The sequence below is a fragment of the Muscardinus avellanarius genome (assembly GCF_963383645.1).
Source record: "Muscardinus avellanarius genome assembly, chromosome: 2".
NCBI classification, from domain to species: Eukaryota; Metazoa; Chordata; class Mammalia; order Rodentia; family Gliridae; genus Muscardinus; species Muscardinus avellanarius.
In genome coordinates, this window is record NC_137787.1 from 86711281 (window position 1) to 86736017 (window position 24737).

The following is a 24737-nucleotide window of genomic DNA, read 5'->3' on the forward strand; positions in this document are numbered from 1 at the left end:
ATTTTTTAATAATTTTTGTACTTAAGATTCATTATGCCTCTTAGGTCTGTATTTCATCAAATCCAGAAACTTTTCTATATAGTAAAAAATCTTTTAAAAACATTTATGCATAAACATATAAGATCTTTTCCTTCTATAAAATTTAAAGGAATTGACTATTTAAATAAGATGATGATGTAGCATGGAGTTTACAACACAAGAAAGTAAAATATATTAAGACTATACCAAAAAAACCAGATGGGGAGAAATGGAAGCAGACTAATTCAGGTTCTAACACTGTAAGTAAAGAAAAATCGTATCACCCCAAGGTAGAAAATGAAGAAGTTGAAAATGTATGCTATAAACTCTAAAGCAGCTACTAAAATTAGAAAATAAAGAGTTATAGCTAATGAGCCAATAAAAGAGGTAAGAATTGAATCATAAAAAATAATCCAATGAGCCAGGCATGGTGGCGCACGCTTGTAATCCCGCGCTTAGGAGGCTGAGATAGGAGGATTGCGCAGGTTCGAAGCCAGCCTCAGCTACTTAGTGAGGCTCTCAGCAATTTAGTGAGACCCTGTTTCCAAATAAAATATAAAAATGGGTCTGGGAGTATAGCCCGGAAGTAGAAAGCCTCTGGGTTCCGCCCCCAGTACCACCAAAAATAATAATAATAATAATAATAATAATAATAATAATAATAGTAATAATAATCATCATCATCCAAAATAAGGTGGTAAGGAAAAAACAACAACAAAGAACAGATGAGACAAATATAAAATGGAAACCATGGGACAGGAGCAAAACAACAGACTTAAATTTAACCACATCAGTGATCAGAATATATGTAAATGCTCTAAACACTCCAATTAAAATGTACAGGTTGTCAAATTATACTGAAAAAGCAAGACCTAAGTATATGCTGCTTGCAAAAAAGCAAATCACACTTCTTATATAATGACACAATATGCCCCAATTAAAATTATGGACAAAAATAAATTTTGTTAACATTAACATTAATCAAAACAAAGCTAGAATGGATACCTGTAATGGCTCAAATGGAAAAGATTCAAATATCCATTTTTTTTTTTTTTTGGTGGTATTGGGGGTGGAACCCAGAGGCTTTCTACCTCTGGGCTATACTCCCAAACCTATCTTTTCATATTTTATTTGGAAACAGGGTCTCACTAAGTTGCTGAAAGCCTCACTCAGTAGCTGAGGCTGGCCTCGAACCTGTGCGATCCTCCTGTCTCAGCCTCCCAAGTGCGGGGATTACAAGCGTGCGCCACCACGCCCGGCTTCAAATATCCATAAACAGACCAAATAGATAAACTATGAGGCATATCCATATATTGGATATAACTCAGAAAAAAGAACTACTAATTCATAAGACAGCAACAATAAATCTCAAAATAATTATCTTGAGTGAAAGAAGCCAAATGAAAAAATAAATATTTATATTATGATTCCATTTATATAAAATACTAGAAAGTGCAAACTAACCTATAGAGGCAGAAAACAGTATACTACTTGAGTATAAGAAAAAAGATGGGAGAAGTGGGAGGGAGGGATTAAAAAGAAATATAAGGAAAACTTTGGTGGTTATGTGTGGTTCACCATTTTGATGTGGTAACAGTTTGACATGTTAAAATATCAAAATGTACTCTTTAAACATGTACAAATTTAAAGCCAGGCGTGGTGACGCATGCTTGTAATCCCCGCGCTTCGGAGGCTGAGACAGGAGGATCGCACGGGTTCGAAGCCAGCCTCAGCTACTTAGTGAGGCTTTCAGCAACTTAGTGAGACCCTGTTTCCAAATAAAATATAAAAAAGGTCTGGGAGTATAGCCCGGAGGTAGAAAGGCTCTGGGTTCCACCCCTAGTACCACCAAAAAAAAAAAAAAAAAGTACAAATTTAATATGCATTGTATATAAATCAGTAAGCTATTAAAATAAATAAGAAACAACTCTTTTAAAGATAATTTCCAATTAATAAATGTAGAAGGAATGAGGAAAATAGAAAATCAGTATTAGAATGTTGTAGCAGCCATGATCCAGCAGTGAAGGCTAAAAATAGAGAAAGTTTAAGAATATTTGCATAGTCAAAGTATTTTCTTCCAAATACTCATTAATTACAAAGGGAAAACAGCAACTTTATAGTGCAGAAACCTGAAAAACACTTCCTAAACTAAGTGAGAAAGCTTTATATCATCAGTAATAAGATATATCAACACCTTGTGCTGCCTGCTATAATGTACTGACAAGGGTGCATCACTACCAAGTATTTGTCCTTAAATTTATAATCTCGATTCAACCAGGAGAAAACATCAGATGAACTCATTTTTGAGGGACATTCTATAAAATGGCTGAATTGCACTGAAAGTATCAAGTTCATGAGAGATAAGGAGAGACTAAGGAACTCTAAAAGACTGGGAGAGATTAAAAGGACAGAAAAAATAAATAAATGTAATGTGAGATCCTGAAACAGAAAAAGCACATTAAGTGGAAAAAATGTTGAAATCAGAAGAAAACCTATAATTCAGTTGAGAAAGTCTATAGTTTGGTACCAATGTTAATTTCTTTTTTTTTTAATAACTGGATTAAGGTTATATAAGATGTTAGCTTTAGGGGAGGCTACATAATGGCTATATGAAAATGTTTTGTGCTGGGCGTGGTGGCACACACTTGTAGTCCCCGCGCTTGGGAAGCGGAGACAGGAGGATCGCGCAGGTTCGAAGCCAGCCGCGCTGGCTTAAGAGACTCTGTTTCCAAATAAAAATATAAAAATAGGTCTGGGAGTGTAGCCTGGAGGTAGAAGGGCTTCCAGGAACCCCATTACCACACAAACACACAAAAGTTTTGTCCTATTTCTTTCAACCTTTCTGTAAGTCTAAAATTATTTTAATATAGAAAAATTTTTAGAAGAATAAATCACTCAGAGAGGTAAAGGAATAGTAGCAGACCTTTTACTTGCTTTAAATTGGGTCAGACATTATGACCCACATGATTTCCTGAAAGAAATAAGTGAGAGAGAACTTGGAGATGAAATGAGTGGATGGATGATGGGAATCTTTATATAACCAGAGAGATGGAAGTGAAGCTGAACGACTAGGGAAGCTAGTCTAGAAACTATTTCTATATTTTTCCTTTAAATGAAAAAAAAAACATAGAAACCTCAAGTTACAACCAGCTAAGTTTTAAGCCATCCTGTTAAACTTTGCAAATTTCTAAGGAAGCATTAATAAGCATAAAGTTTTATACGTATTTACAAAGGGAGGCAATGATAACTGTGAGATCTTTTGGCTTCACTAGAAACAAGTCCTGTCAGACTAATCTCAGATCATTTTCTTGAAAGTATTACTTGGTTGGAAGTTCTGAAAAAATGTCTTAGACATAGTAAATTTGATTTCAAGAAGATATCTGGTAAAATTGCTTAAAATCTCCTTGTGGACCAGATAGCAAAATAAGAGCAAGATGATAGCTCAAAAGTCAAATATACTTTTATTAACTGGATGACTATTCACAGATTTGACTCAAAGCACAAGGCTGATCTACTATTAGAGTTCTCTACTGGCAGATCTAATGGCTTTCTCTGCAGTTATTGCCAAATAAACATAATTTTTCATTAACTAGGATTAGGATAATATCATCTACACAGGTATACTGAGTTAGAAAAATGGATGCAAAAGAGAATTAGAATCCAGATATTTTTACCAGAATAAAATTTTTGCCTTAAAAATAAAATTAGAGGGATGATGAAGGAATCATAAAAGTGTATGTGATGCTAATACTGTGAGTTCAGTAGATTTAGTCAAACAAAATAGTTGGTAATAAGCCAGAAATGGTGGCGCACGCTTGTAATCCCAGTACTTGGGAGGCTGAGACAGGAGGATCACAGGTTTGCAAACAGCCTCAGCTACCTAGCGAGGCCCTCTGCAACTTAGTGAGACCCTGTTTCAAAATAAAGAATAAAAAATAGGCCTGGGGGTGTAGCTCAGATGTAGAATGCCCCTGGCTTCAATCCCTAGTATTCCAAAAAGAAAAATAAATAAAAACAAATAAATAAATAAAAAAGGATGGTAATAGAGCTAAGGTGGTCATACTTACCAGGGAATGCTATTTAGTCCATAATGGTATGGGGAATTTTTTAGCCACACTATATTTTTTTCACAAAACCATCCAAAGCAAATTTCTCCAATGATAAAAATTGAGAATAAATCAATCTTCATGATAGATGGAAGCTAAAAATGCCTTTGAAACAGGAACCTTTCTTGGGAACCTTTTCTTGTGAAGTCACTCATCAGATGGAATGAAGTGAGGATCTCATTATAACCAGTTTTGATTATGTTGGTGACTATGGGTAGATAATGCTCTATTGCAGAATGAAGCAGCCTGTTTATTAGTGCCTTATGGCTAAGGTCAAGTGAGACTTTTCCACACATGACAAGTCAGCCACGGGCTAGGATGGTCATGCAGTTACAGCTGGAGGATATAGATGAGAGAAGGCAAATACTTATTAAGTAAGGTTAATAGATGCTGAGAAGTAATTTTCCCTTTGTCTTAGGTGCTAACTCTAACTAGCCCCAGCTTCACTTTATTTTATATATTAGAATTCCATAAGAGAGTCCATTAAAGAAAAATATTCTATATTTATAAACAAAATAAGCCAATAATCTTTTAATCTATAAGAAATAAAGGAGGCATAAGAGTCACAGATGCACATTTAATAAACTAATCAGAGAATAATAAGGCAAAATATAATCAATAGGAACCATGTATGAGGCATCACAATCCCCGACTTCAAATTATACTATAGAGCAATAGTAGTAAAAAACAGCATCGTATTGGCACAACAACAGGCATACAGACCAGTGGAACAGAATAGAAGATATAGAAACAAACCCACACACCTATAGTCAATTAATCTTTGACAAAGGGGCCAAATTCATATGCTGGAGAAAAGACAGCCTTTTCAACAAATGGTGCTGGGAGAACTGGCTATCCATGTGTAGAAAGATGGACCTAAATCCTTACCTCTCACCATGTACAGGAATCAACTCAAGATGGATCAAAGACTTATTAGAAGAGGGCGTAGACTCAACACTCCAACCTAGAGGCACAGACAGTAACTTTCTCAACAAGACCTGCAAAGCACAGGAAATTAAAGCAAGAATTAACAAGTGGGATGGCATTAACCAAAAAAGTTTCTTTTCATCAAAGGAAACCATCAAGAACCTAAAGAGAAAGCCTATAGAATAGGTAAAGATCTTTACCAGCCACCACTCTGATAGTTAATATCCAGAATATACAAAGAGCTTAAAAGACTCTACACTAGCAAAACAAATAACCCAATTAATAAATGGGCAACTGAATTGAATATACACTTCACAAAAGAAGAGATACAAATGGCCAACAGATACATAAAAAGATGTTCAACATCATTAGCCATTAGGAAGATGCAAATCAAAACTACACTGAGATTCCATCTAACCTCAATCAGAGTAGCAAGCATAAAGAAATCAAACAACAAATGCTGGCAAGGATGTGGGGAAAGAGGAACTCTTTTATACTGTTTGTGGGAATGCAACTAGTTCAGCCGCAATGGAGATCAGTGTGGCGATTCCTTAAAAACTGGGAATGGGTCCACCATATGATCCAGCTATACCACTCCTGGGTATCTTTCCAACGGGGTTGAAATCAGAGAACTATAGTAACATATACATAACCATGTTCATAACAGCATAATTTGTAATAATTTATAATATGGAACCAACCTAAGTCTTCGTCAACAAATGAATGGATTGCAAAATTATGGGAAATACACACAATGGAATTCTACTCAGCTATAAAGAAGAACAAAATCATGTCATTCACAAGAAGATGGAAAGACCTGGAGAACATTGTTAAGTGAGATCAGCCAAGTGCAGAAAGAGAATGGACATATGTTTTCTCTAATATGTCCAAACTAGGAACTATTAGGAATACCAGAGGGACTCCAGATAATGGAGGGGAAACCTCAGCAAAGCTGAGATGGAAGGGTAGGAGACAAGTAAGGCTGAGGTTAATTAATGGAGGAGCTACATTCAAATATGTGTAAAAGTATGAATGTAGCATTGTCAACCTGGATGCTCATTGTTGGGAGGGAGGAAGGGAAGCTGGGAGGGGGAGAGGGCACCAAGCACAGTCTGAATGTATGCCATATTCAATATGATCCACATAAAAATATGAAAAAATAAATAATACAATCAATAGATCAGGTAATCAATTTGTCAAGGGTTGTCAACCTTTACTAAAAAAAATATACTTTGAACTAGAGAACATTATGTTAAGTGAGATTAGTCAAGCACCGAAAGAGAAGGGACATATGTTTTCTCTAATATGTTCAAGCTAGGGAGCAGTGGTAATACCAGAGGGACTCCAGATGATGGAGGGGAAATCTCAGCAAAGCTTGAATGGAAAGATAGGAGAGGAAGAAGGCTGAGGTTGTTCAATAAAGGAGCTACATACGAATATGTGTAATAGTATAAACACAACATGATTAACCTGGACACTCTCTATTGGGGTGGGAGGGAGGAGGAAGGGCATGAAGCACAATGTAAATGTACACCACTCTCAATATGTTCCACTTATAAAAAATAAAAATTAAATTAAAAAATATATAAATACTTTTCTATTTCACAAAAATATATTGAGGACCTGAACTAGAAGAGTGAAAACTAAAGAGAAGGGGTGCACTTGTACTTGCATTTGGGATCTGAATCAACACATCTTAGTAATTACATGGACACATCAGGCTTGTGAATGACATAGGAATCTAGGAAAGGTATGGCCAACTCTTTTTAATTTATATGCTATATGAGTCAGGGTCCTGGCAGAAAATACCCAGTACTCTCAAACTGGGTAGTTTTCAGAAAACTTTGCAAAGAAATGGGTAAGATTTGGGGCAATTGACAAGGGATAATGTATGGCCCTGAGTTTGGCAAAACTGAAAAGCTATTATCATACCAAAGCCAGAAAAGAGAAGTTTCTGTGTATTGACAGGAATTTTGCCCTTGAGTAAAAAGAAAGCATCCAACCTGGGGCAGCCCTATAAGAACACCCCAATCTCCCCCTCCTCCCACTTTCTGATCTTCTCTGAATGTTCCTACGAGGCCAAACCCAACTGGACGCCAAGGAGAAGAAGGCTTTTATGATGCAGTCCTAAAGGTGAATGCACAGACCGAAAGGTAGAAAACAGGCAGGGAACCAATCCTAATTGATTAATGATAGCGTTTGCCTGAAACATCAGATAGAAAGGGAATCTGTGATGCCATACAAACTAGTACTTTGGAAAGCATGTCCCTCTTATGGAATGGGAAGAGGAAGCAGCAGCATCTGTGTTTATAAATCTTATGTCTGCTCTGAGCATGAAAGAGAATGGTGACATGTGGGTCAAATGTTTTCCCACTCTGAACTCTGAAAACTTCCATACTTCTACTTTACCTGAATGGTGAATAGCTGTACCAACACATACAACAAAAATAAAAGAAAAACAACTTTGGGAGTGGTGATAATAAATTCAGTATCAGAAATGATTATTTGAGATGCCTAGAGATCATCATCGGTATATGAATCTGAATTTCTGCGGGGAAATCTATGCTGGAAAATAGAAACTTTGAGATCAACAGTTAGACTGTGATGGTCGAAACTATAAAAGTGGAGCATACAGGGTAAAAAGTAAAGTAGGTTAAGTATACAATCTGACATTAAGTAGGGGGCATAGAAAAACCCTTCATAAGGAAAGAAAGCAAAATAGTCAGAAGGTTATAAATACTACCATGGAGGTGTAGATTCATTAAAACCAAGGAAGTAAAGCCGGGCGTGGTGGCGCACGCTTGGGAGGAAGAGACAGGAGGATCGCGCTGGTTTGAAGCCAGCCACGCTGGCTTAAGAGACCCTGTTTCCAAATAAAAATGTTTTCTTTCAGAGTTTGGAATATGTTACTACATGCCCTTCTGGCTTTCATGACTTGGTTTGGGAAGTCTGGAGTGATTCTAATTGGTTTGCCTCTGAATGTCACTTGGCCTTTTGTTTTTGTTGCCTTTAAGAGTCTCTGCTTGGCTTCCACATTGGTCATTTTGACAATTATGTGGCGTGGGATCCTCTTCTCTGATCCTGTCTAAAGGGAGTTCTATAAGTTTCCTGGACCTGTATATCGATCTCTTGCTCTATGTTTGATGTTTGGAAAATTTTCTGCCACTGGTTTATATATCTGCCTTTATAACAGTACTACACTGTTTCAATTATTGTAGCTCTATAAGGTGTGAAATCAGAAAATGTACATCTTCTAGCTTTGTTCTTTTTTTAGATTGTTTTGGGTATTTAGAGTTCCTATTTCATGTTAGGATAGATTTTTTTCTGAAAAAAAAAGTACGATAGTTTTAGCTTAAAAAAAAAGAGAAAAAATATCCTCTGGTAAGAAAGAAAGCAAAAAGAAATACTGAGATGTTATCTCTAAGTGATCAAAAGTTTGATATCAGACAAATCTGTTATGTGAGATTATCATTGTTAATTTTGGATAAATTGCTATATTATTAGATGTCAACCACTAAGCCAAGCATGGGAAGAAGGGATGGGGAAGGAATGGGGTGGGGATTGGGTAGGGCTAACTGGGTGATGCGTGCATGTATGTCTACACAAGTTTTTATCCCATTATGATGTATGAATACAGTGCACCAATAAAAAATTTTTTAAAAAAGAAGGAATAAATACACTAAAAAAACCCAAATTTAAACAAATTTTAAAAAAGTATAAAATAGGTCTGGGAGTGTAGCCCAGAGGCAGAAGGTCTTCCAGGAACCTCAGTACCACCAAAATAAATAAATAAATAAATAAAACCAAGGAAGTAAAATATTTCTAGACAGAAGTTCTGTGAATGTTAGATGTTGAGAAAAGGGAAGTGAAATAAAGAAAACATTCAATGGATATGACAGTGAGAAGGTCCCTGGTGCTCTCGGTGAGCACAGAGATGAGATCTTAGGGAGAAATGATGTAAACACGGCAAATATTACTCGTTTGCAAGCAATAAATGAAATAAAAATAAATGAAGAATAATTTGAAAGTAGCTACATAAGGGCAAAATCAAAAGTTTTTTTTTAATCAAAATGACAAAGCAAAATTAAAGTACAAGGTGAAGGAACTAAAGAAGTAGGACGGAATGTGTAAGGATGTGAGGGCTATGATATATGGCTGGAGCCTGCCCTACCAATAAAAGTCTAAGAGAAAATGCCTAATTACAGCCTCGTCTGTGACTGCATGGCTTACATGGTGTGGTTTCTTTCCCTAAATATGAAAGACTGGCTAATGATAGGCATATACGTTGGTTACCTGCCACCTACTATGGAAACATGCTACCTAATATGAAAACATTTATTGGGCCCATTAGATCACATTTATTAGGAACATGAATTAAGAAATACGTAATGGTTAAGAGTGGAAACTCAGATGAAAGAGTAATGATATAAAAATAAAGGATGGTACTTCAATAATGAGACATACTCAAGCTGAAGTCAGACAAAAATAATGAGTGGCTAAAGAAAGCACTATAAGGTGCTGCATAAAGAAGATAGCTTTTGGATAAAGCATGAGAGCGCAGAGATGTGTGAAGAGAGACAGTGGCTTCACAAGAAACCATGTCGCCCTATGAAGAGACAGAAAGAAATCTTACTGCTTTATAGCTATGGTCCGCTAGTATCCTTTTATTAAACTTCCCTTTTTCTTAATGTGCATGGATTTTATGTTTTTCCCACCTTAAACTTGAATGCTAAGACAAAGATTAAAAACAAAGATGTGGAGCAGATAGGAAAAAAAAGTCAAAATGGAAAAGGCTGGCTGTAAATAGAACTGGAAAACCTAATTGTTGGTGATCTCAGGAAAGAAAGAATGGATGTTGATGAAGAAGTTAGGAGAAATATTTATCAAAAAACAAAAAGGCTCATTTCTTACTGACATAGGGAACATCCAACAAGAAGACATGACAGAAAACATGTATGTCAGCACATATACCTACATAAAATGAACAGTATTTGACACTAAGACTCAGACCTCAATATTAGCTGCGTGTGGTGGTGCACACTTGTAATCCCAGAATTTGAGAAACTGAGGCTGAGACAGGTGGATCATAGGTTCAAGGACAGCATCAGCAACATAGTGAGATTTTAATCAACCTAGTGAAACCCTATTTCAAAACAAAAAAATAAAAAGGGCTAGGGTATAGCTTGGAGATACAATGCCCCTGAATTCAAGCTCTAGTACCACAAGTAAAGTAAAGTAAAATAAACATCCCAATACAACAATAGTGGAAGATTTCAACACACCTATCACACCATTACATTGGTCATCCAAATAGTAGATTAGTAAAGACTCATTAGACCCAAAAATACTGTCAGTCGAGTTGGGCATGGTGACACACTCTTGTAATCCCAGAGCTTGGGAGGCTGAGACAGGAGGATCACACAGGTTCGAAGCCAGCCTCAGCTACTTAATGAGGCTCTCAGCAACTTAGTGAGACCCTGTTTCCAAATAAAGTATAAAATAGGTCTGGGAATTTAGCCCGGAGGTAGAAAAGCCCCTGGGTTCCACCCCCAATAACACACACACACACACACACACACACACACACACACACACACACACAATATAATTTCTTGCATCTTTTCAAATCATAATGAACTGAAAGCAGAAATCAACAACATGAAGACCCAGAGGAGTTACATGAATGCATGAATATTTATCAATATACTTTGAGGACTGGAATACAGAAGAAATGAGGGGAGAAATAAAAAAATTCTTAGAACCAATGGAAATAGAAACATGACTTACTCAAATCTTGGGGACAGTATGAAGGCAATCTCAAGAGAAAAAATTTACGTACTGCATGCCCATGTTAAAAAAAGAAGACTCCAAATAAACAACTTAATGAAGCATCTTGAAACTTGGGAACAAACCAATCCTGAAGCTAGCAGAGGGCAGTAAATAATTAAATTCAGAGCCAAAATTAATGAAATAGAGAATAAAGAACAATAAAGAAGAGCAATAGGACAAAGAATTGTTAAAGTCTTTGCCAAATTAATCAAAGGAATGAGAGAATTGAGCCACATTACTAAAATAATAGACCAAAAAGGAGGTAAGATCATAGATAGCACGGAAATCCAGAGGATCATTAGAAACTATTTTGAAGACATACACTCCAATAAACTAGAAAACCTAGAAAAAATTGACAAATTTCTAGACCCATACAAACTACCTAAATTGAACTAGAGGTTATATAAAACCTAAACAGACCAATAACAAGCAAAGAGTTTGAAAAAGAAACATCTTTCCAATAAAGAAAAGTCTAGGACAGGTCACCAGGCGTGGTGGCGCACGCTTGTAATTCCCGTGCTTGGAAGGCGGAGATAGGAGGATCGCGCAGGTTCGAAGCCAGCCGCACTGGCTTAGGAGACCCTGTTTCAAAATATAAAAAATAGGTCTGGGAGTGTAGCCCGGAGGTAGAAGGGCTTCCAGGAACCCCAGTACCACCCAAACAAATAATAATAATAATAATAATAATAATAATAATAATAATAAATAAAAAAACAAGACACACAAGTCAATAAAGGTAACTTATCACATAAATAGAAGCCAGGACAAAAATAACATGATCATCTCAACAGATGCAGAAGAAGCATTGGACAAAATTCAACACACATTTATGTCAAAAACACTGAAGAAATTAGGGATAGATAAAAACTTACCTCAACATCATAAAGACAATAGAGGATAACCCAAAGCAAACATCATACTGAATAGGGAAGATTCTCTTTAAAATCAAGAACAAGAAGCCGGGTGTGGTGGTGCACGCCTGTAATCCCCGCACTTGGGAGGCTGAGACAAGAGGATCACACAGGTTCGAAGCCAGCCTCAGCTACTTAGTGAGGCTCTCAGCAACTTAGTGAGACCCTGTTTCCAAATGAAATATAAAAAAGGTCTGGGAGTATAGCCCGGAGGTAGAAAGCCCATCCTCAGCACCACCAAAAAAAAAAATAATAATAATAATAATAAAAATAAAATAAATAAATAAATAAAATCAAGAACAAGGATGCCTACTATCACCATTTCTATTTAACAATACTTTAAAATCTAGCCAGAGCAATAAGGCAAGAAAAGGAAATTGAAAGTATACAAATTGGGAAAGAAGTGAAACTACCTCTGTTCACAGATGACATGATTCTATCTATACTTAGATCTAAAAATACAATTCTGTCTAGAAGCCTTTTAGACTGATCTGGTAAACAAAAGTAGCCAGATTAGCTGGGTGTGGTGGTACAAACTTATAATCCTAGCATTTAGGGAACTGAGATAGGAGGATTGTGTTTTGTAGACAGCCTCAGCTAACACTTACTAAGACCCTTTTTAACTCAGTGAGACCTTGTTTCAAAACAAAGAATAAAGCCGGGCGTGGTGGTGCATGCTTGTAATCCCCGTGTTTGGGAGGCTGAGACAGGAGGATCGCACAGGTTCGTAGCCAGCCATGCTGGTTTAAGAGACCCTGTTTCAAAAATAAAAAATAGGTCTGGGAGTGTAGCCCGGAGGTAGAAGGGCTTCCAGGAACCCCAGTACCACAAAAAAAAAAAAAAAAAGAATAAAAAATAGGGCAGGGGGTTTAGCTCAGAGGTCAAATGCCCCTGGGTTCCCTCCCCAGACCTGCAACAACAACAACAACAACAACAAAAATAGGGCTAGGGGTATAGCTCGGAGGTAGAATGTCCCTGGGTTCAATTCCAAGTACTGGAAAAAAAAAAAAAAAAGTAGCCAGAAATAAAATTGCTTTACAAAATCATTACATTTTCTATATACCAACCGTGAACCTACTGGAAAAAAATAAACCCAGAAAAAATTCCATTCACAACCATCTCAAAAATAAATAAATAAATAAATAAATAAATAAATAAATGAAAAGAATAGAAAATACTTAGGAATAAATCTAGCCAAGGAGGTAAAATAATTCTACAAATTATAAAACACTGAAAAAAGAAATTAAAAAAGACTTTAAAAGATGAAAAGAGCTCCCATGTTCTTGAACAGGCGGAATAAATATCATCAAAATGGCATACTACCATAAACATACTACCAAGGAGTAGATAAAAAGTGTTCTTAAATCTAGAATTTCTGGTTATCTTAAGTTAGGATGTTAGAAGAATAGATTTAACCAATGAAATTAGCAGTGCTTTTGTCTTCACTGAGGATAGGATCCAGGGGCATTTTACCTTTGAATTATATTCCCTGGGCCCTCTTTTCTCCCTGAAACAGGGTCTCCCTAAGGTGCTGAGTCTGGTCTCAAGCATGCGATCCTCCTGTCAGCCTCTCAAATAATTCACAGGAACCAATGAGTCAGCAGTTTGTTTTAAATTCTGGGGGTATAACAGTATGTTTCTTTGATGGTTGCAACATCTATTCCCTGCTAATCTGTGAAGATGACATAGGTGACAACTGTCTGGGAAAGGGAGTTGTCAATCACAGACTATGTCACTTTATTCCTTTATTACCTTAAGTAATTAAAGGAATAGAAAAGTCTGGAAACTGTACTATTTACTTTCCTTTATTTCAGACTTTTGACTCTGGTTGTGAGAGTTAAAGGGGAGATTCTGAAATTTATGGAAAACAGATTAAGTGGATTTAAATTTAAAGATTACATAGGAATGCTTTCCCACAGGATTGCCAAACTTCTCAGTTCCCTACAACACATTGGTAGTTTCTAATTTTCTTTTCTCCAGAAATCCTCATAGGAATGAGAGCTCAATAATTTGTTATGCTCTTTATTTAGCTCCCTTGGTCTCTATATAACAAAAAGAACATGAGGAAACCTATGGCCTATGATATTTCTTTAACTAACTAAATCTCAGAAATGCAGAAAAGAAATAAACCGAAACTCTTACCAGAGAATTACAGGCTAACATAAGGGTCTGAAGAATAGTGATTTAAAAAAAAAAACTTTTCAAAATTTCAATTACACTGTAGGAAGGACTAAAGTAAAATCTTTCTTTGTAACAATTATCCCCTAAGTTAATATTGGACTAAAATCGTTCTTTAAGTGAATCAGGAGATAATAATCTCTACACTCATAATAAGAAGGAGTGGGCCAAATTTTCCAAATGTTATCTATACCCAAGGCCTGATACAACAAAAACAGGGCAGTCATAGACTATAAAAAAAAAAAATGGTGCTATGGTTTGTCTACGGCTTGCCTGTGTTCCTTAGTGGTTCATATGTTCAAATGTAATCCTGACTATGAGGTACTAAGAGTAGAAATTTAGCCTGACGGTGGTGTTTAGAGGTGGGCCATGGGTGGTAATTAGGATTAAAGTCATCTGGGTAGAGCCCCCATGGCTGAATGGATATTAGTGGCTTTATAATAGAAGAAGCAGAGAGACCAGAAAGGACACAGACATGTGCTCCCTGTCTTTTGTCACGTGATGCCCTGGGCTGCCTCAGGACTCTACTAGGACCAAGGGCATCACCAGTTCTAGACCTTCAAATCTGAGCCTCTATAACCAAGAGCCAATGTAAACTTATGTTAAAACTCACTCAATCTATAGTATTGTTATTGGTGACAAAAAATGGACTGGTAGAGATAGACAACATTTCCTCGGATAAACTAGCATTGGGAAGGCCACTTAGCACGTAGCAAGAGCTGAGGTTTAAGTTGCATTAAAGAAATAGAAGACAGATATTATGCCCCAAAGAAGTAATTTGGAGCATGAAACACCAAAAAAGGGAAGGAACAAAGCTTGTATAATACTTAGGCTCTGGTATACATCAGTGACTCTCAAATGGTAGTGTGCTTAAGAATTACCCCTGTCGCTTGCTAGATTGCAGACCTCCAGGCCAGATTTAAGACATTCTTATTGTGAAGGTCTAGGGTAGTATTAAGGCACCTGTGATTTCATTTTGCCTTTCTGGCAATTATACTTTATGTATTTATTTCATTGGTGCATTGTAATCACACATCTTGATAAAGTTCAGGATGACAGAGCACAATGAGGTGTTTCCCTCTTCCCCCCTCCCATCTCTCCATTAGGTCCTCTTCTTCATTCAACTAAGGTTTCTTTTACTTTGTCTGGATAAGGAACCTGTATTTTTTACCAAGTACTTCCAGGTAACAGGGATAGAAGTGAAAGTCTAGACAAAGCATATTGAAAACATTGGTCTAATCCAGGGATGATATCACATATCTATAATCCCAGTACTTGGGAGGCTGAGACAGGAAGATCACATGTTGGTGGCTAGCCTCAGCAACTTAGGGAGACCCTCCACAACTTAGTGGCACTCTAATAAAATACAAATAAAAAATAAAATAGGGCTGGGGTGTGTTTAGAGGTAAAATGTCCCTGGGTTCAATTCCCAGTACCAAAAAACAAAATGAAAACCCAAACCAAAACAAAAACAAAAACAAACAAACAAACAAAAAAACATAAACCAACAAACAAAACAAAAAGGAAAAAAAAACATTCATCTATAAGATAAAATAACGTTCTTGGCAGGGCAACAGTTGATTATGTTAATAAAAATCAGTCAAACCCTGTAACAAAGATTTGAAACTTGGGTTTATGCTGTTATTGTATACTGTCTACATCATTCTTATTGTAGAAATTACATGGAAATAATAAAATGTGACATCACATCCTCCATAAAAGCCATTGTAACATGAACTGTGTACACATTTTTTAAGAAATAGACATTCACAATAAACAGGACCATTCTAACATTCAGAAAAAATGATGTAATTTCTACTTTGTAAGTAAAAGACTAAACAAAGTTATATATGATACCACACTGAGGTAAGCTACAACAACAAAAATATTGTTTCTTCAGGGTTTCAATAATTCAACACAAGTCAGAGAGATGGGGGGAAAAAGTGGATATATAAAGGTCACCAGAAATATCCTCTCATATAATACATGATATACGTCTAACTATATCCCTTGAGGAACAAATGTAAAACCTAAGACAAATATTAACTGATAATCTTTGCAGAATAATGACTTGCAAATATTTGCTTTTATCTGACAACTTTATCAATATATTTATTAGCTTTCAGGCTATTAAGCTTTGGCAAGATAAAGAATAATTGAAGAAATATGCCTACTGTAAAAACATCTGGAGGCTTCCATTAATTCTTATTTACATGCTTTCTAAAATAAAAAAGAACATATTAGATTGGAATGCTGTCTGCTGATAAGATGCCTGCTCTTTGTTTTAGGTGACTGACAGAGCACACTGTCTGTAAAAAATATGAGGTCAAAAGGAAAGTATTTTAAAGTCAAACATTACATTTGGGCAGGAAAAGGATTTAAGTAAGAAAAATTATATTAGATGATGTCAGTATTTTTCTAAAATCCTAGCAATGAGAAATATTAAGCCACTGAGTTGTTCAGTATGATCTGAGCAAGAAAATGTACAAAATACAGCTAGGCTGAAAATTAAACCTGGAGGTTTGATTGTATGTTAAAATCTAAACTGAAGCGAGAGAGCTATTTTTAGCCATCAGTTTTTTTCTAGTATCATTTTTTAATACTGTTTTCTAAAACATCTAAAAAGTAATGAACCTTTATCTGAGCCATTTATGGAAGAAAAATATCCTGAAATATGACTTGAGACTAAGTAAGATTAAATAAGATGCTTAGTAACCACAAAGCATTTTCTTCTCTTGTTTCTGTTAGTAGGCTTATTAGAGAGTCTTGAGAGTTTCAACTTACTCACTTGAAATGTAGAGTTTTTTCAGATTAATTCAGAGTGATTTGTGAAAATACCTGTTAAAGGGTTAGGATGTAACTATCTCCTCTCTATAGAGGCCTTTTAAAATTGCTTTTCTTACAGAAATATTAAAATAAATTCCAAAGGAAAGGGAAAGTGTGTGGAGTACACATTCTACTTAAAATTTTAATTAAAAATTATTGTTATAGGCTGAATTGAATTCTATTATATATTAGAGCCCTACCCTCTGATAGGACTGTATTTAGAAAAGGATATTTAACCTAAACAAATCCTTCTGAATATTTTAAATAATTTCTAATTTACTTTTAATATCACTTAATATAATGCAATGTAAAAAGTTGTTGTACTGTATTGTTTAGGAAATAATTCTAAGAAAAAAACTGTCCTACATGTTAAATACAACTGTGATTTTTATTTTCAATCTGTGATTAGTTGGATCCATGGATTGAAAAACCTATGGATATAAAGGGATAACTATACACTTTTGTTATGCATATACCATACATATATAAGATATATGTGAGAGCCAGGCATGATGGCGCACGCTTGTAATCCCCGCGCTTGGGAGGCGGAGACAGGAGGACTGCACAGGTTCAAAGCCAGCCTCACTGGCTTAAGAGACCCTGTTTTCAAATAAAAATATAAAAATAGGTCTGGGAGTGTAGCCCGGAGGTAGAAGGGTTTCCAGGAACCCCAGTACCACAAAGAGAGAGAGAGAGAGAGATGAGTTATTCAACATAAGAATAAAATAAATGCTCATAAACCTATACTGATTCTTTAATTTCAAACTCCCTGCTCCAGAGGGGGCTGTTATTCTAAATGTTATATTCATAATTCCTTTGATTTAGGAAAAAATGTTTTCTCTTCCTCCCCCCTCTCCCTAACACACAAACACATTCATATTCTCTCTCTCTCTCTCTCTCTCTCTCTCTCTCTCTCTCACACACACACACACACACACACACACCAATGTGTGTGTGTGTGTGTGTGTGTGTGTGTGTGTGTGTGTGGTGGTGGGGATTGAACCCAGGAGCATTCTACCTCTGAGCTACACCACCAGCCTGATTTTTTATTCTTTATTTTTGAAACAGGGTTTCACTAAGTTACAAAAAGTCTCAGTAGGTACCTGAGGCTGGCTGCAAACCTGGATCCTCCTGTCTCAGCCTCCCAAGTACTGGGATTACAAGGGTGTGCCACCATGCCAGGCTTTTTCCACATATTTAAGTATCTGAAAACATTGTATTTTATTTTTCTGGTCAAGTTGTCTATTATTCTGACAAGAGCACACTTTCTGAAATCCTATAGTTGTATAACACATCTTTTTATTTGATTCAGCAAATTCACCCACCTTTAAGAGTCTGCTAGCAAGGTCTTTCACTTTTCACATACAGTTTAGACCTAACATCAATTTCCTCAAAAATCTCTTAGGAGTTTTCACAGAAATCATATTGATCTATAAATTAAATTGGAAAAATCTGACAACTGACTATTCTTAATCTAACATATTTTTAGTACAATCTCCACTTAGAACATTAATATTGATCAATAAGAATATTTTCACAAACATTTGGCACAATGCTATTTTCTATAGAAACTATATCTTTGAGCCAGGCGTGGTGGTGCACACTTGTAATCCCAGCTCTTGGGAGGCTGAGAGAAGAGGATCACACAGGTTCGAAGCCAGCCTCAGCTACTTAGTGAGGCTCTCAGCAACTTAGTGTTTCCAAATAAGTATAAAATAGGTCTGGGAGTATAGCCCAAAGGTAGAAAAGCCCCTGGGTTCCACACCCAGTAACACACACACACACACACACACACACACACACACACACACACACACAACAAACAAAACTATATCTTTGTTACTATAGGAAATAGTTACCCTTGTAACATTTTTAAGAATGTAATTTTATACCAGTTTTATGTTAGTCACCTTGCTAAAATTTCCTATTAATTCTAATAACTTACTTGTAAATTATTTTGAGTTTCTATGTAGATAATCATGTCACATACAAATGAAAGCTGTTTTATTTCTTCCTTTTCAATGTTTAGACAACCCCCCCCCCCGCCCCAGTTCTTGTGTGGGCACTTTGATCACCATGAAAACATTGTCTTATTCAAATTCTAAAGAAAGTTCTTTTAGTGTTTTATTAGAACAATGTTATTTGCTGCTTGCTTTTGATAGATACATTTAATCAAATTAATGACTTCCATTCAATTTCAATTTTACAAAGATACTTTTTCTTACCATGAATGAGACAAATGACTTAAAAATTATTGAAATGATTATTTTATCCATTAATCTATTAAGATCCTAACTAAAAACAACAGATTCCCCCCCCCCCACTAATGTCTTGTATGAATACTCTCCTTGGTCATGATGTATTTCTTATTTATTTATTTATTTATTTATTTATTTATTTATTTATGGTGGTACTGGGGTTCCTGGGAACCTTTCTGCCTCCGGGCTAAGCTCCCAGACCTATTTTATACTTTTTTAAAATTTGGAAACAGGGTCTCTTAAGCCAGCGCGGCTGGCTTTGAACCTGCGCGATCCTCCTGTCTCTGCCTCCCAAGCGTGGGGATTACAAGCGTGCGTCACCACACCCCGCTCCTTTTTTAAAAATACATTGTTGTTACTCGGGAGGCTGAGAGAGGAGGATTGCAAGTTTGATGACAGTCTTGTCCATCTAGTGGGACCCTGTTTAAAAAAAAAAAAAAAGAAAAAGTAGGTCTGGGGTGTAGATTGGAGATAGAACACTTCAGGTTCAGGTTCAACCACCAGTACTACTACTACAAAACATACAAATAAAAAATTGTTGAATTCAGTTTGCTAATGTTTTGCTTAGGGTTTTGTATTAATGCTTTTAAGTGAGACTTAATTATACTGATGTGTTCTTTTGCTATCTTTGATTCAGGTATTAAGAATTTGATATAGATGTACATTAGACAGTCTGAGGATAAAATTTTAAATGATCTTTATTTCAAAGGCCAGAGGGCGGACATAACCACATGGGTGTGTGTGTGTGTGTGTGTGTGTGTGTGTGTGTGTGCGCGTGAGTGAGAGAGAGAGAGAGAGAGAGAGAGAGAGAGAGAGAGAGAGAGAGAGAGAGGAGAAACAGAGAGAGACTGGAGATTAAATCCAGGAGTGTTCTACCTGAGCTAATCCCCAACTAGGGTCTTCTTAAATTGCTGAGAGCCTCATTAAGTTGCTTAAGTGAGCTTCAAACCTGAAATTTTCCTGTTGCAGCTTCCCAAGTACTGAGATTGGACTGTAGGCATGCACCACCATAGGCCCTTTTCCCCCCATAGGTCTTTTTTAAAGGAAGATTTTAACTAAGATTTGATTCTTTAATGATTATAAGACTATCTTGGTTTTCAGAATTTTTTTTTTTTTTTTTTTTTTTGTGGTACTGGGGTTCCTGGAAGCCCTTCTACCTCCGGGCTACACTCCCAGACCTATTTTTGCATTTTTATTTGGAAACAGGGTCTCCTAAGCCAGCGCGCGCGGCTGGCTTCAAACCTGCGCGATCCTCCTGTCTCTGCCTCCCAAGCGCGGGGATTACAAGCGTGCGCCACCACGCCCGGCTCAGAATTTTCTTAAGTCACTACTGGTAAGGAATAATTCTTAAGGGTTAGTATATTTCTTTAAGACTTCACAATTCACTGGTATAAAGGGGTTTATGTTACCCGCTTATCTGTTAGGTTTCTACTTGACTTGTAGGCACATACCCATTCCCTTTGCCTGCTTTTTTAGAGGTGCTGGGGATCAAACCCAGTGTCTCATGCTAGGCAACCTTCTATTAATAAGCTATACCTCTAGCTTCTATCCCCTTTTTATTAACTCATAATATCATTTATTTTTGCCCTCACTCTTTAATTTTTAACTGAAAATTTTAACTCTCAGAGGATTCTTTATTTTGTAGGTCTTTTAAAAGAAGCCATTTCAGCTTTAATTTTTTTTTTTATTGGTGCATTGTAGTCATACATCTTAATAGGATAAAAGACGTGTGGAGACACACATGCACACATCGTCCAATAGGCCCATTCCTTATCCCCACCCCATTGCCTCCCCACCCCTGCCTCCCATGCTTGGCTTAGTGATTGACTTTGATTTGTTTGTTTAAGCACATCATGTGCCTTAGAGAGTTTCGCTCATGCCCCCTTCGATCCCCTCAGTCAGGTGGCCTGAATGTATGTTTTATTTCATTAATTACTGTCTATATCTCGTTATCACACCCTCCCCCCTTTTGGTACTGGGGATTAAATCCAGGAATACAATACATTTGAGCTATACCCCCAACCTTTTTAATTTTTATTTTGAAACAAGGTGTCACTAAGTTATTGAGGGTCTCCCTAAGTTACTGAGGCTGGCCTCAAACCTGTGATCCTCCTTTGTCAGAATCCCAAGAACTGAGATCACAAGTGTACCCTACGGTGTCTGTTTTTTTTAAGTTGTTGCTAATTTTGTTACTCAATTGAAGTCAAAGTCATTAATTTTTCACTTCTCTCCTTTTCTACTATAAGCATCTGAGACTATATATTTCTGGTAAAGCTAAAAGTATTTCTTATCTGGCTCACGAGTTACTCAAGGCCTTTAAAAAGGTTTTTTTAAATTCATGTATAATAGTTTTAAATTTATCTTTCTGCTACTTTTTTTTTTTTTTTGGCCAGAGTACATGGCCTACAAGACAACAATTCTTTGAAACTTACTGAGGCTGTGTAAAATATGGTCAATTTTTGTAAATAATTGATCACTTGGGAAGAACACATATTCTCTAGTTGCTGGGTTATTAACATACAAATATATGTTGAAATATACTTTGATACTGAATTTGTGAATGTCTTCCATTTTAGTAAAGCTTGCATATTTCAAAACTATAATATGAAAGGTCTGGGGCTGGATCTTCTCATATCTTCCTAGTGAAAGGCGCCTTTCATTAGTGTGCGGTGACCTTATCTCTCGTCATGCTCCATCACGTCAACACTGAACCCTCAGCTTTGCTTGGGCTGGTGTTTGCCTGACGTAACTTTTTTCCTTTTCTTATCAACCTTTACACATCTTTAAGTTTCTGCAGTGTTACTGACTGCAGTTGCTTATGTATTTTGACTTGTTTCAAGTAGTTTTTCTTTTGGCTTTCTATTTATCCCTATTTTTCTATGTTTAAAATTATTCCCATTGCTTAAAAAATTATTGGTAGCTTTCGTTTGTTTGAAATTTACTGTCTTTTCCTTGGATTGGACATCATATGTTTCTTTTATACTTTGCTTTGGGTGGTACTGGGGTTCCTGGAAACCTTTCTACCTCCGGGCTACACTCCCAGACCTGTTGTTACACTTTTTTTTTTTTTTGGTGGTACTGGGGTTCCTGGAAGCCCTTCTACCTCCGGGCTACACTCCCAGACCTATTTTATATTTTTGAAACAGGGTCTCTTAAGCCAGCGCGGCTGGCTTCGAACCTGCGCGATCCTCCTGTCTCCACCACCCAAGCGCGGGGATTACAAGCGTGCGCCACCACGCCCGGCTCTTTTATACTCTCGGTGTGTTACTTTGGAAATTTTATAATGCATATTGATAATCACTTCATACTATTATTGTCCAATATTTATTTTTGTCTATCAATTTTGAAAACTAAAATAACACCTGCTATTATCAGTAGAAATAACAGTAGTGAGAGTATTCTATATAGATTTTATTGAGTTCACTTTCACTTCCCAATTTTTTTCTCTCACCTTTCCTTCTGGAATCTCAGACTTCCTTTGGGAATTAATTCCAAATTTTTTTGTCACTTGTTGATTTTTTCACAATGCAGAAGAAATGGAGAATTCTGGAACAGAGACTCTGGATGGTCTGGTAGAGAAGGAAACACAGTTCCTTGCACCAACTGCCCTGTTGTGCCTATCCAGGTCAGTGTGAACCAGGAACGTCCTCCCAGGACGGGGAAAACCAGACAGGGAGGCCTCGAACAGCCCACACGGGCTCCATGAACACTGGAAGTTCCTGCTGCTGGGGAATTCTGCAAACCCTGTAGGCCTCAAGCCCGGCTGGGAAACTGTTGGGAAGTGCGTACCACTGTACTGCTACAGAGGGGGACCCAGTTCACACAGTATAACTCCCACGGAGTTGCTGCTGCACCACATCATTTTGAGAACAAACCCACTGTGCCTTGCCCTTGCTCCTCTGTGTGACTCAACCTCCTGGGCCATGGAAACAGCTCCACGGTTGCAAGGGCTGCAGAGTTCTGCAGACACACGCCCAGTCATGCTAGAGTTACCCCACCTCTCTGGGGGCTCAGAGACCACAGGCGTGCTCCACGTGCACAGACACCGTGCCTCTGCTGAGGTGTTTACCTGCTTAGGACCAACTGGAGTAGCCTTGATGTTATTTAGCCTATGGAAACTCACTAGCATTCTGCTACTGCCCACAAAAGCAGAATACTCCATCTGCCAGGCATGCTGGGGTGGCCCCACCCCTTTGCAACCATGAACTTCTGGGTGCACTCCTCTGGCGATGCATGCACACCACTGCACTCGCCAGCCCACTGGAATGGCCGCACAAGGGGCACGGCACCCCCGCTCCTGTGTGCACTACAGCTACCTGGGCTGCTTTCCTACCACACGAGAACCAGGAAAAGAGGAAATCTGAGCAGACCATAAAAAGTAATGAGGTCCATTCAGTAATAAGTTTTCTTTCCACCCTTTGTTTGAGAGTTTACTTTTACTAGAGGAATCCACACAGCAATGAAGCAATATTATATTTTACGCAGGACTTAGCTATTTTGTATTAGGACAGCCCTTCAGGGTTACTAATCTATTGCACTGCTGGAAACAAATGTCTTGGAAATGAGTTTCTACTTGTTCTATTTCTGTCCTATTTAAATATTTTCAAAATGAGTACTATTATTTTTATAATAAAAATTCTAGTTTAAAAAATGTAAGATAGTAATAGACTTTAGGCAGATTATATCCTTCTGATCCAAGTGAAGTATCTACTTTAATTTTAATAATATAGATTAAAGTATAAGTATCAATTTATCATGTTTAATTATATTTTATGTGATAATATGATATATATAACCCAGCCTCTCCAAATTTCTTTCAAATGGTTCAATACCATATATAATTTAAGTTGCAGCAGTATTAAAAGGAAAGAGGTTCAAGCCACAAAAATTGTTATTTTCCCAATGGGTCAATGGAACGCCAATAATTAAATGTTTGTAATCACCTAATCACACACACACACATACACACACACACACACACACACACACACACACACACACATATATATATAAAATATTTTCCTAAATATATTACTAAATAGATCTAAACTATACAGGATTTTAAATGATTTCTTTCATTAAAAAATAAACATTTGGAAGATAGGATAAAATTGATAAAAATGAATAATTTAAGAAAAGTATGGATTAAAAATAGTGACTTATTTCAAGTGAGAACAACAAAAATCTTTTTTCAAGAATATAAAAATCTTAATAGAAAAACCTTGAACATTTAAAAAATAAAAAAACCTTCTAACATAGCTGATGAGCTATTTACAATATGATTATGAAACTATCCTGATAAAAAGCTCAATATTTTAGTCTACTTAAAAGCAGGAGGGAAAAATTTAATCATGAATGCATATTACAAAGCTATAACTTATTAGGCATTAACAGGAATGCTTAAAATAAGGAAATGAGATATTCTTTAATTTTGGCAAGGAATGTTCCTAAATTCTTTAAACAGGTTAGCAATTTTGAAGGTTAATGTTAGAAAGGAGCACTATGACTCAGGTCCATTTTGAAATTTATCAGGAAGCCAGATGTCATTAAACTGATTTTTTACTAATTTATCTTTGCTTGGGATAGTTAAGGATTAACATATAAATCATTTTACTCACATAAAGTATTGAAAAGGAAAAATATGTATAAATTAATGAATACTACAGAATGCATTAAAATAAAAA